This window comes from Lampetra fluviatilis, chromosome 70 (assembly GCF_964198595.1).
Source record: "Lampetra fluviatilis chromosome 70, kcLamFluv1.1, whole genome shotgun sequence".
Classification (NCBI taxonomy): domain Eukaryota; kingdom Metazoa; phylum Chordata; class Hyperoartia; order Petromyzontiformes; family Petromyzontidae; genus Lampetra; species Lampetra fluviatilis.
This window is the reverse complement of record NC_136344.1, coordinates 1,014,968-1,028,970: the sequence shown is the minus strand read 5'-3', so window position 1 is coordinate 1,028,970 and position 14,003 is coordinate 1,014,968. Positions and strand designations below refer to the sequence as shown.

Here is a 14,003-nt window from a genome sequence, read left to right as displayed (position 1 = left end):
TGATGTTTATAGGTAAGACTAGCGGGAAGTACCCGGCGTTGCCCGGGTGAAAATATATACAGGTAGTCCCTGACTTACGATTGAGATGCGTTACGACGACCCCATCATAAGTCGAAAATATCGTGAGTCGAAGATGGCCCAGCCTACCCAGGAGTCTTAAAGAATGGTGATAATTTAGCAAAACAGTAATTTACAGTACCGTACTGTAAACTATATACTGTATGTATTTATTAATTACAATACCGTATTGCACGGTAAAATTTAAAGTAAAAAACAAGGTAAATTCTTAGCCTACCTATTTGAACTGCAATTTCATAGAAATGTACGTATCGTATCGTGGTAACCCTAAAATGAAATCGCTAAAGCTACGTACCATACATGTGTAACGGCGTAAGTAGCGCAGGAGACTTTTGACGGAGGCAACGCGTATTTATTAACAAATGGGTACTATACAGTACATAGCGCACCCTAACACAGGAAGGGGTAACGGCCCCTTCACCCGGTCTATCCGAGGCAGTGTCCCTCGGCTAACGTTTCCCCGTCAGCTCCTACACTGCTCTAACCCAGACCATCCTAGTAGAGGCTAACTGACCTGGCCCAGCTTCGGCTCAGGTCCGACCCTCAGCCACACGAACCTGCACTGTAAAAAAGAAAAAGTTAGTTCAACTCAAATTTTCAAGGCAACCGACTGCACAGAATTTTTGAGTTGAAGATATCAACTTAATTTTTTAAGTTTTGAAGAACAACAATTATTAAGTTGCGTCAGCTAAGTTAGTTCAACTCAAATTTTCAAGGTAACCGACTGCACAGAATTTTTGAGTTGAAGATATCAACTTAATTTTTTAAGTTTTGAAGAACAACAATTATTAAGTTGCGTCAGCTAAGTTTTTCAAGTTCGTACAACTAAGTTTTTTTAGTTCAAGTTACTGGAACTTTTAAGTCTGTAAAAGCTTACTATTTTGAGTTTAAATTACCCCCCCCCCACACACACACACACTAAATCATCCACTGACAGTAAAACTGTTAATTTATGCATGTTTATTTGAACGACTTTGGCACAGCTTTACAATTCCATAATGACATCAGTATGGGCATTGGGCAATGTAAACGAGTTATACCCAAAGCAAATACATCTTTTTTTTTACTTTCCGACTCTTGTTGAGACCTTACAAATAATGCAATATTGTCAAAGATGACCGATAAACAGTTGTATAGTGCCTAAGTATTAATTCAGAAATGTGTAAATCCCCAGCTGAAAAAGCCAAATTGTCTAAACGTTCTGAATTATCTGAACTTTGAAATTAGCCAAAAATGCAAACACGCAGGCTATAACAGTAATTGTGAAACACAGCTTGCTTCTACTGAGAAACAATCAATATTCTCGTGACAGTTATATGACAGCTACAAATAACAGATTTTTTTTTAGTCAAAATAAAAGAACAACATAAAAACTATAAGGTGGTCCATGTGAAGACTTACAAAATATCCAAACATAAATGAACAAACATGATAAAATAAATCTTCCCCATGGAAAATGAATCACTGGTTTAACAGCTTGGTCTTGAAGCTCCGGACACGCTGTGAGCAATTGGTGGACATTTCCATGAAAATGTGCTGGATAGTTTCACAGGTATACTTGATGTCTTTTGGGAACTCCATGTTAAGGGCATAAAGCAAGCCAAAAAGATACGCAAGCGCAGTCGGGGTGTCTGGGATGTCTTTCAGGACAATGGTTTCCTCCAACACAAGGGCAATATTAATGACTGTGTCGTCATCATCATCAAGCACTGTGAGGACCCCCATCTTGATGCCTTTCACCTGTTTGTCATCTGCATCAGTTGCCTGACAAAACAAAAACACCACTGAAATAATGTCCTGTAGAAAACTAGTCAATAAAGAGTGATGTCTATTTGTGTATGGCCTCTTTGCTATACAACACTACTAAAAGCTGAAGGTCTTCCAAGCTGCACTCACCAGGCATCTAGAGAAAAGCTTCTCAGTATTCTCCCGCAGAAATATGGGAAGACCTTCCACAGCTGCCTGTCTGCGATGACTTGTGATGTCAGATGTCTGTTTTGGAAGAATATAAAAACAAACAAATACTTTTGTTTAGCTCTGTGAAATGTACTCCTGTATGTGCACTTGGTTCCATTTGTATTCCCATCTCTACAATTGTGCATGTAGGCAGATAAAATAATTGCAGGCTCTGTTAGTTTGTTAGTGTTTATTTTTGTCTTTTAAGGATAAGTTCACTATTTTGCACTTTGAGCCCTTGCACTTTTATCTTGGCTGAAATAGAGTGTTTGACGAACACTCAACGAACACCACTAACCAATCGGTGAGTTGCACATCTTTGAAAACGAACGTTTAGGGTTGATTTAAAGACAGGTTTGTGAATGCATGTAGCTAGCCATTCTGAAGCATGGCAGGGCCGATTCTAAATCAGCCAAAAGCTCAAGACTGGACCAATAGTCAAAATTCGGGTGTCAAACACTATTTCATCAACCCACAGAGGAGGCTCAAAGTGCAAAACCGTGAACGTATCCTTTAAATATTACTGTATTAAATAGACAATCAAGATGGAACTCGCTCACCAATGTAGCTGATGCAAAAAAATTATTAAGTTATATTCCATCAAAAGTGCAGAGTGCTAGCTTGGTAGTTCCTTCTTGATTAATGGTTTAAATATTAGTGGACAAACTGAAGAAAAGGGTAACACTTTACAATAAGGTTCATTTATTAAACATTATTTAATGTATTAACTAACATGAACTATACATTTGTTATAGTATTTAATAATCTTTGTTAATGTTAGTTAATATGAATAAAGCTGTTCATTGTTTGTTCATGTTAGTTCACAGTGCATTAACTCATGTTAATAAGATTTTAATAAAGTATTAGTAAATGTCGAAATTAACATTAACAAAGATGAATAAATGCTGTATAAGTGCAGTTCATTATTAGTTAATGTTAACTAATGTAGTTAACTAATGTTAACTAACGAACCAAATTGTAAAGTGTTACCAAGAAAGGGCCTTGTAGTCAATATAACAACCTGTTTGTCAAGCATTTCCAAAAGGGTTTCCATCTCTCGACTAAAGGCGCACTTCCTGGCACGATACAATTTCAGCAGACGAGGGGTCAACATCTCAAGGGCAGCTTTAAATGTTCCCATCAGGTCCTTGGTGGTCACACGAGTGAACTCTTGACAAATCTGAATTAAACAAATGCAATACAAATACAACAAGCTGATAGTGTGATTTCATTGTTATAATTAAGACTGCAAACTCAAAGCCATAATACAAATTAACCTACATACACTATCATGGAAAAAACATAACACAAATGCACCAAGTTCAAGAAAAAAAAAGATTCCTTACCTGTTCTTCAAGAAATAGACCGGGCCACCTCTCCAGAACCTCTGAGACCATGGGCTCCATCTCTACAATCTCCATTCTCCTAAGGGAGAATGTGATGTCCATCTTCTGTTTGATGAACTCCATGTCCTTGTTTTTCTTCTTCATGGCTTCAACCAGGGAAGACCTCAGGTCTTCCAAGTCATCCTGGGTGTAGCTTTCAGGATGATCTGGTACATGGTTGACCTCACCTCGTTTTGGTTTTTTCAAGGAAAACCTTCCCTCCGGACCACCATCCCCATCATCATCATCTCTTCTTTGCCTGTTGACACCATGATCATCCGCCTCCTCCCTTCTTGATCTCCTGTTGACACCAACCTCATTACATCCAGCTTGACGTAGTTTTGATCTGTAGTTCCCCATCTTGTACTTTATGCTGGTTGTCCATCCCGCATATCCAGTACCACCACCAGGCTCTTTGAGGCAGGGATGTTTGTTGACAAGTTCAGCAGCAACAGAATCAAACTCATGTTTTTCAGGGTAGGCTTTCACAGAAAATATTTCTTGTGCCAACTTGTCCAGAATCTCTTTTTTCACATCTCTGGTTACATGTAAACCCTTCCCTAATAATTCAAACGTGTCATTCCCCTTGCGGAGTATCAGTTCCACATCATATGAGAATTCTGGTACTGGGAACGGAGTGGGCCACTGTGAAACATTCCTCCTATATGTCCGCACAACTGAAGATAAGCTGTGGATTGAGCCTGGAGATCCAATGATGGCTGTGTCAAGGGAAGAGATGGAGGATGACCGAGTTGGTGTTGGAGGTGCTGGTGATGGCATGTCCTCATTGCTCCACAGAATATGCAAGACAGCCTTTTCTGAAGGTAACTCTGCTATGTCAATCAGGTTGCAAACTGCCTGGCCAAAGTCTGAGTCTTCATACTGTATACAGAATTCACCCACAAGTTCAAGTTTTTGACGCAGTTCATTGTACAGTTCCTCTAAAGTTTCAGGAGCTTTGGTCAGCCGAATCTTACGGACGAGTTTGGGATTTATGTGGACCAGAAGCAACAAAGCCTGTGAGGACAAAAGAAGAACAGATATTTGCATGACACTTTAAACTGAAGCCATATACAGTCATGGCCAAAAGTATTGGCACACCTCAAGAATTGTTGGTTTTTAAGCAAAATTCGCAAACTTTTGAAGGTTTTTTGATAAAATAACCAAACCAGGATATTTTCAATAGCTCAACACAACTGAAACAACAATTGGTTTCCCCAAATGTAACAGAATATATCACCAAAATACTGTGGAAAGTGAATACTGCATGGTCGAAAGTATTGGCACCCTTCACAACAAGTGTCTTTTGCCGTGATAAAAGCACACTTTTCAGTGTTAAAATCCAGTGCTAAGGTTATGGGTAGTCAGACGTCAGCTGTGGTAGCACTCCTGAGAAATATCAGCCCATTTCTAACGGACAAAAATCTCCAGTTTACTTACTATACATCTGTTGGTTTATATGGACAGTATAAGGTTTTCTTCAAGTAGAATCGACTTTATTATCCTTTAGAAATGGGCTTATACTTCTCAGGAATGCTACCACAGCTGATGTCTGACTATCCATAACCTTAGCTGTGGATTTTAACAATGAAAAGTGTGCTTGTATCACAGCAAAAGACGGTTATTTTGAGTGCCAATACTTTTGACCATGCAGTATTCACTTCCCGCAGTATTTTGGTGATATTTTGTGTTGAATTTGAGGAAACCAATTTTTGTTGTTTCAGTTCTGTTGAGCTATTGAAAATATCCTGGTTTGGTTATTACATTAAAAACACCTTCAAAAGTTTGTGAGTTTTGCTCGAAAACCAACACATCCGGAGGGGTACCAATACTTTTGGCCATGACTGTACCTTGAAGACTTAAAATCAAGTCATTAACACATGACAAAATTATGAAAACATACAAACAGAAAGGTGCTTACCATTTCAATTTACTGCAGTAGCCAAGCCCTTGGGGTCACCATCAAAGTTCTACCAACTTGGTATGCAGCCAATGGGTGGTAATCGTTCAAAGTCTCTGGATCCAGGATCTCTACATCTGAGTGACAGTTATCAATAAGTTGGTAAGACCGATAATGTTCCATGTACCAAGATGATAATCTTGCGGTGACAAAATACACTTTACACCACTTGTCCACCAATATGTGTAGTATTCTAAAGAATTCTGGCAGTCCACTGCATTCACCCGCAGACACTATCATGTCCCTCACATACTGGGTCCCATACAAATGTACTTCTTTAGCAAGAGACACATCATCTTCATTTGGGTACTTCTTTTCTAGTCCTGTCCTGAGCTTTTCATCTAAAGATGATATTTTCACTCTATCTACACTACCAACATGCAATTTTGGCTTGAACAATTGCTGTGTGTAAAGAAGATATGCCATGAGGTGTTGATGCTTAGTGGAAAGGGTGAGTAGTACATTCTTAAAACAGTGAGCATCATTGATTGCCTGTTTGAAAAAACTATGCTTAGACTCAAATCTAAACGTCCACAGATCCACTAATGGCCCAAAGCACCGTGTGAGATGCACATAGTGATCAATGAAGTGATGCTTTGGTTTCAACTTAAATTCAGGAAAGGTGTCAGTGAGTAACTGGCGATGGTCAGACAATTTATTCCCCAAGTAACATAATGTTCCCTCTGATAACGTAGTAGACACCGTAATCTCCACAATCTCTTTAAGGTCCATTAAAATTTCCCATGACTGCTCTTGTTCAGGTATATAGTTCCCGATCAAGAGAGGTAGCAAACGTAAAAGTGCCCAGTTTTCATGTCCGTTACCGTTTACCTTTCCAGATACAAGGCTTGTCTTTGTAATTGCATGTGGCTTGTTGACCAAATCAGAGAATTTGTATGGAAACTGTTTTATGCGGTTATTCAGTCCATCGAATGTAATGAAACCTTTTCTAATCAATTCTTTTAAACACAAACTTAATTCCGCTGCGACAACACCTTCAAATAGATCATGCAAAAGATCAGGGGGAAATCCAGTAACTGGGTGGAAGAAAGACAACTTACTTAAAGCACAGGATGATTTAACACCATTCACACATGGCTTAGGCTTATCACTCAACTTGAGTTGTTCCACAAAAGAATCGTGTTGCGTAGCAGTTCTCAGTGGAAAGTTCCTTGGCTCACAATTTCCAATTTGGTCTCGACTGATGCAACAAAATCTGCAGAATTTTTCGACATTTAAAGCTTCCTGAAAACCTGCTAAGCTATGTGCACCAAGGTTATCAGCACAGACACAGAACACTGTTCCCTTTACAAATGTATCTAGAGTCTCAATATACACTCCTATCTTTTCAAGATATCCAAGATCCTTAATCAAAGGATAAAGAAAGGCATCATACCCAAATTGTCTGACATCGACAGTTTTTCCAAGACAAGCCAGTTGAATTAGGGGGAGAGTAGAGCGAAACTTGCTTGGTAAATTCAACAAAATCCAATAGACAGCAGTAATTTTATGGATTTTTTTTGAGGACCCCAAAGGATTACATAGTTCCAGGTCATCTATGTAAAGTCCTATAGAGATACTTGCATCTTGCACACCCAGAAGACCATTGTCTTTGTAGTACTGTCCGTCTCGAAAAGAGCAAAATTTACCTGGGTTGTCCCCTTGACTAAACACCAACTTCTCCACAAAATCTGGCTGTCTCAACAAAGTCCCAAGAACCTGGAGGATTGAAACATAAACAAATGTTTGTTTATGGGTTATTTTATATGTATACTCAGTAGGCTGAATTACAGGGAACTTATCTTTAAAAAAAAGATTTCTCCTGTGATCAGTGGCCAATGCACCCTTTCCTTGAGTGCTTACAATTAATGGATTTGTTTCCAAGACAGCATCATTAATCTTATGGAGAACGCTATCATCTAATTCAATGCCGTGTTCTGCAAGCACTGCTTTGATACCTGGTTGCGAGTGGGATTTTGAAAGATGTAAAATATCATTAAACCCCTCAACTATTTTCTGTACAGCGTGTCTACTAACATGTAATTCAGTTTGCATACGTAGAAAAAATCCAGCAGCCCTGTGTTCAAGAGTCTCAGCATCTACATACTCCTCCTTTTCTTGGACATCTGAATTTCCAGAACTACCTGGAAGTGTATCTTCCTCACTACAGATACCTAATGGTTGGTCAGAGGAATCTGTCTCAATGGACACAGGTTCATTTTCTAAGTCTGCTCTTAAACAGGTTCTGATATCACCATGCTTGTGTTTCCTACTTTTGTGTGAACTAAAAGTCTTTAGATTGTTTGTTTTAAAACTACATCTCAAGAAGGGGCAACACACAGTCTCATGTTTTTTTAAATGGCGTCCAAGGTGTTTGAAGAAAGACTGTTGCGTGCAGATTTCCCGGAATTCACATAGATTACAAAAAAAGGTGAATTTATCATGTATTTTGGCTGTCCTAAAATGTGATCTGGTCAAATGTGACTTTAAGGCGCCAGGTGTTTTAAAAGTACATACACAGTCACCGTAAACACACGGCCAGTAAGCTCCTCTACCGTGCCTGAGCCGATGGTGCCTAAGCAGACGTTCTTGACTGGCACTGGCAAAGCTGCAGAAGCGACACTTCATAGAAAACCTAGCACAAAAATAAGAGGAGAAAATTAACACAGTGACATACTTCGCAACCGTTCACATTAATGCTGTTGAGCTTCAGGGCTAAAACACACAAAGGTAGGGCTGGGTATTGTTCAAAATCTTTCGATCCGGTGCCAATTTCGATACCTCAGTTTCGATACCGGTTCCTAGCGATACTTTTTTCGATACCAATTTTATGAAATCCATTTTAAAAAGATTACATAACTAGGGATGGGAACCGAGAACCAATTCTTCTTCAGAACCGGTGCCCAGTGAATCAATTCCTTGGAACCGTTAGCATGCCTGCTTAACAATTCCGCGTATCGGTTCCGCTCGTTGCAAATGTGTCATGATGTCACACACGCGCTGCATTGTTTTGATTAAGAACGTGGCAAACATGGCAGAGGCAGAAGTTCGACGCAGAAGTATAATGAGGCCTTTAACGGGACGCCATGTTGCTTTCCGACAAGCCATCGCGTGCTATCTCACACACATTCATACACTCACTCACTCTCATGCGCACACACACACACTTGCGCGCGCACACACACTCTCTCGCGCTCACTCACTCACACACGCGCACACATACACACTCACTCACTAGTGCTCACGCACACACTCTCGCTCACTCACTAGCGCACACACACTCTCTCGCGCTCACTCACTCACACACAAACGCACACATGCTCACTCACACACACACTCACTTTGAGAAGTAGCTCACCTATACTTTTAGATTTGTTCTGAGGTTGCTACACATAATTTGTGTATACAGTATGTGCTCTGTCTTCTGATCAGATATTAAAGCGAGTTAATACAAACAAACACATTTGTACTTATTCCCTCACCCAATGAGAATCGATAAGGAATCGGATCGATAAGCAATCGTTAAATCCTTATCAATTCCCATCCCTATACATAACACATTACCTCAGAAAAACTTTGGTTTTATTTTTTTAGTTTGACTCATGCTCCTTAGCCAGTGCACAAAGGAACATATTTTTTTTATAAAGAGCTCATGCTCACCAAAACTGATTTTTAAAAAATAAAAAAATACAGTAAAACTTAATATTGTGAAATAGTATTACAATTTAAAATATTATTTTAATATATTTCAAAATGTAATTTACTCCTGTGATATCAAAGCTGAATTTTCAAAATCATTACTTCAGTGTCAAATGACCCTTCAGAAATATGAAAACAGTTTGCTGCTTAATATTTTGGAAACTATGATAATTTTTTTCATGATTATTTGATGAATAAAAAATTCAAAAAAGATTTATTTAAAAACGAAATATTTTGTAACATTACACGTTGTAATGTCACCCTTTGATAACTTTAATGCATCCTTACAGAAAACAAATTCTGACAAACCAACACATTTTTGAACGACAGTGTGTAACGTTACATTCAGTAGGTTATTTATTGAAATATAAACACTGGAGTGATCAACAAGGTATCTCTTCATTTACCAGTCGAAGACGGAGCAACTTTCTGCTCTTATGTTTACTCCGTGCACTGTCAAGGTCTTCATCATATTTGTCGTGGTACCGGTCTTTGCAGCAATTATTTTAATGCGAATACTGAATCGCGCGCTGTTGGCATCGAGCCTGGAGAAATGTACCCACACTTTTGATCGACTTTTCCACATCTTTAAGGTATTATGTGTGTGTGCTCGCGTCTCATATGAATATGTGCGCGGAGAGTTTGTGTGTGTGTGCTTGCGTCGTCTCATATAAGTATGCGTGTGAAAAGTTGTGGGTGCGCGCGCGCGTCTCATAATATGAGTGTGCGTGAGCGACTTTATGTGTGTCGTTGTGCATTTCATATGTATTTGTTTGAGCACTGACGTTGACGAGTTAACTCCTTAGGTAACGTTATCGAATTCTGGAACTGGAACCGAACCACATGTCATTTTTAGATAAAGTTACTCGATAGTATCGAGGCAATTCGGTCGGTAACGTTACCTAAAAAGTATCGAACTCGGCAACTTACCCAGCCCTACACAAAGGTCGCATGCTAGAAGCTATATAAATCTAGTTAACCGTATCAAACCGAAGTTTTGTATCAAAGTTTTAGCACGTTAGTTCTACCTTGATCACGAGCAGCAATGTGAACTGTTACCGCCGGTGCTTCGGTTTCAGGTCAATGAGCAAAGCAGACGTGCATAAAACAATGCCATATCATTCATCGAGAATAACAAACATAACGGCAACACAAATCTTTCAATTAATATGTGGACAAGAATTATATTGAGCTTAGCTGTTCAAAATAAGCTACGTTAGCTTCTAACCAATTAACGTTAGCAAGTGTGGGATTTTGTATTGCCATTAACGCCTCGCCTGGTTATGATTTATCGATTTTGTTTCGCGCAATGAAATGTAATACAAATACCAAATGCATATACATATTCATATGATTAGCTTACCTGTTAGAATGAATGTTGTTTATCTTCGGCCAAGAAGTCAGAGAAATTTACCGCTGGCATCGTGACAAAATGGCGGACGCAAACTTTCAAACTGTCGAAGAGAGCTCCTGGCAAAATCCTTGGAAACCCCGTGGCAGCCGGTTGCCATGACAAATTTCAAATGAGCATGCGCAGATAAGTTGACCTCACTTTAACTGGGTGTCAACTACAACTTAAAAATAAAATCAACTCAATTTATAAAGTAAGATGAACTTTTACTCAGAAACGTCTGAAAGTGAGTTCAAGTGGCTTACAACAGATAGTTCAAGTTCCAACTAGCAATTTTATTGTCAGTGAATGCAAAAATCTTAGTAAGGTGAACAATTTTGAGTTGTCATTTTTACAGTGTGGCCCTCACAAGGACACAGACCTCGCTGCTCTGAGGTCGCCCCTGGCTTGCCCTGCTCGGCTCTTATAAGAGCAGCGAGTCCGGGTAGTCCCAGGGCTAGCTAGCTGGTCTTCAGTCTTCACTGGTTCTTCTGTTCCAACGACTGCTTCGAGCTCTCTCGCGCACCGCCTTATATACCCAACTGCCCCCCGAGGGGCGGGGCTGTATGCGGACGTTGATGTAGACACCTCACGTACGGACGTTGATGTAGACACCCCAACGTAACGGCTTGCTACACCCCTCTACGTAATACCTCTACACATGCGTTGAACCTATCGTAACGTATCATATTGTACTGTCCGTACTCTCTATATCCACTGCTACCGTATACTGTATTCTCCTTGTCCACTGCTACCTTATACTATACACTCTTATCCACTGCTACCTTATACTATACACTCTTGTCCACTGCTGCCCTATACTATACACTCTTGTCCCAGGCACCAACTCCAACACTAACAATGACTCCCGTATCTCCATACACTCACTGCCTTTATCCCCGAACCAATCAGCCCCAATTAATTATGTCATCCCTCGCTTCGCTACTCGCCCCCAGCCTCAAGTGATCCTGTTATCGTCGCCACCCCGACGCCAGTCATCAACCACTCACCCTCTCGACCAATCACCGGCCTGCGTCCTCAGTTACCCTTAACACCTGTGGCGTCTCTTAATGACCTCACCCCTTAATTGGCGCAACAACAACTGTATATCCTCAGTTGCCCCCACTGTCCGCTGCACGCTCGCATCGCAACCAAACGCGTGGCGCGTATCATTTAAAGTCCTACATATACATACACATAATTGTTTTTTACCCTTTTTATCTGGCAACAAAACTGACACCTTTTTTACAAGGAGTTATGTTTGCATTGACCACAATACCTGCGGTCGGAATGCAAAAAAAAAACAACTCTGATAATGTATGCACTGTCCTTGAAATTGATTGGTCCACACCCGAGACAGCTTTTCTTAGAGCCTAGTCTCCATTGGTGTTGGACCGGATGACGCCAAAAGGCACACAACTCAAAGACAATGCACCATCAGAGTATGAGAGCTCGGGGTAAGCATTTACAAAGGAGGTTCCAATGGTATACATACACAAATACAAAAAAGTTTAATGCATGTGTAATAAATGGACTCGACCACAGTATCTGGTCTGGTGTCCTTTATTCGGGTTCGTTTCTGTTTCCCACACGGCTGTCCTTTATCTGGCTCCTTCCACACGGTGCCGACTTCGCTGTCGCTCCCGTCACCGCCAACAGCCCCGCTGTTGGTCTCCGTCGCTCCCGTAGCTCCTTAGCAGCCTTGCTGCTGTTCCCCCACACGCAGCCCCTCCGGCTGCTGTCGCTCCCGTAGCTCTCTTGCTCTGCAGCCCCCGGCTGCTGTAGCCCCTAGCAGCCTCGCTGCTGTCTCCCACACGCAGCCTCTCCGGCTGCTGTCGCTGCTCCCAGCTTTCGCCCTCCGTGGCCTCACCCTCGTCCAGTCTCCAACCAACTCTCTTCCATCCCGCTGGCTGAGCCCCTCGGCCACCAGGCTGAGGGCACGGCGACCACCCAACGCGGTCTCCACTCTTCCCTCGCCCGACTGCCCCGATCTCTTCCTGTCTCACCGCTATACCATCTCCCTCTCACGTGACCCTGACTCCTCCCCCACATGACGTCACATCCGCCAAGCCCTTTACGCCCGCATTACACATGTAACAAGTATTTGCGTATGAATTTAACATGTTTAGGAAAATAAAAACTGTAATACTAAATAAGCAATGGAAATGTGAACCCAAATGATGGACCACATAATATGCCAGTGTGGTCTCCGTCTCTTCAATGTAGGAATAACAGGACTTGCATAAGCTCTCTCCTAAAGTCTTTTCGTTGCCAGCAGACCTGAACATTGACATTTAGCTATCCAAAAGTGCCATATGCAAGAAGACAAACAGAAACATGTATTTAATTTGGTGCCTTTTTATTCAGCTCTTGACTCAGGTGCAACCGCAACAAACAAACATGAACAAAGAACATCTTAAAGTCACGACGCGCAACAGAAACATCCAGGAAAAAACAGCAAAATCTTTTTGAAAAAAACACCGTATATCAACGCTGTGTGCAAAAATCCCAGTGGGATGCAAGTCAAACAATAACAACCATAAAACAATTTAGATTAAAGTTATTAGGCTAACTCTATACTACTACATAACATGCACGACCAAACTTTGCAGCCATAGTTGGCAGCATGAGTCGCTCCATAACAGCAGGAGTATCAATATTTTTCAATGCACCTTTAAAGATCAGCACACTATAATCAAAACTCGAGGTCATACTTTACTTGTGTAGTAAGCATTAAGTAGCGCAGGAGACGTCGATGGAGGCAACACTTATTTATTAACAAGAGCTACGATACAGCACGTAGCGAACCCTAACACTTGAAGGGGTAACGGCCCCTTCAAGTGTGGCTTCCCCCTTCCTTCCTCCGCACACTGATGACCACGTGCTGTCTTTCTCTCCACCCCTTATAATCCTTGGCCCACATGATACCACGTAGCCAATCCTCAGCCACACCCCTGGAACTTTCTCGAAGATACTGTCCAGCTCCAGGGCTACGCCCCTGGCTCGACTCCCCATTGGCTGCGGGCTGAGGCCAGCAGAGCCTATCACTATCTATCACCCAGGTGTAACTTCACATTACACATGTGGGTACACTTTTTCCTTCCAGTTCCTCTTCCGAAATGGAAAGGATTCCTTTAGACATGGTGATAAGTCCATCTGTGCCGTTAGCAAGAATTCTGCCATTTGCAATATCAAAAAGAGCTTCAGCAAAGTTTCCTGCCTCTCTTGGTCTCCATGGAGATATACACGCTTGTTTTGTAGTTGGTCTCAGTTTCATTACGTGCCTCCAGAGGAATGAAGACTTGATGCAGGGATTTAACTCATCAGCTTTGGTTCCTCGAAGTACTACAGGTACTACAGGTAAGGTTTGTCAGAAGTCACCAGCCATGAGAAAAGTTACACCACCCGTAGTCCTTGAATTGTTGCGGAGGTCCTGCAAAGTTGTGTTAACAGCCTCAAATGCTCCTTTGTGGAACATGGCGCATTCATCCCACACTATTAGTTCACAATTAACCAGGATTTGTGCAAGGGCAGT

General features: G+C 41.2%; 1 long non-coding RNA gene across 2 annotated transcripts; it reads right to left on the bottom strand.

The window, feature by feature from the left end:
* Positions 1-1,042: 1,042 nt before the first annotated feature.
* Positions 1,043-10,575, bottom strand: LOC144952795 (uncharacterized). 2 transcript variants are annotated; one of them, XR_013640697.1, is made up of 7 exons: positions 10,442-10,575; positions 7,897-8,014; positions 5,341-5,456; positions 3,381-4,436; positions 3,056-3,214; positions 1,975-2,070; positions 1,043-1,842 (listed from the first exon to the last, which is right to left on the bottom strand). It is a non-coding gene; the product is annotated as an uncharacterized LOC144952795 (long non-coding RNA). The 2 variants fall into 2 exon arrangements; XR_013640696.1 differs by lacking the exon at positions 5,341-5,456.
* Positions 10,576-14,003: the final 3,428 nt, after the last annotated feature.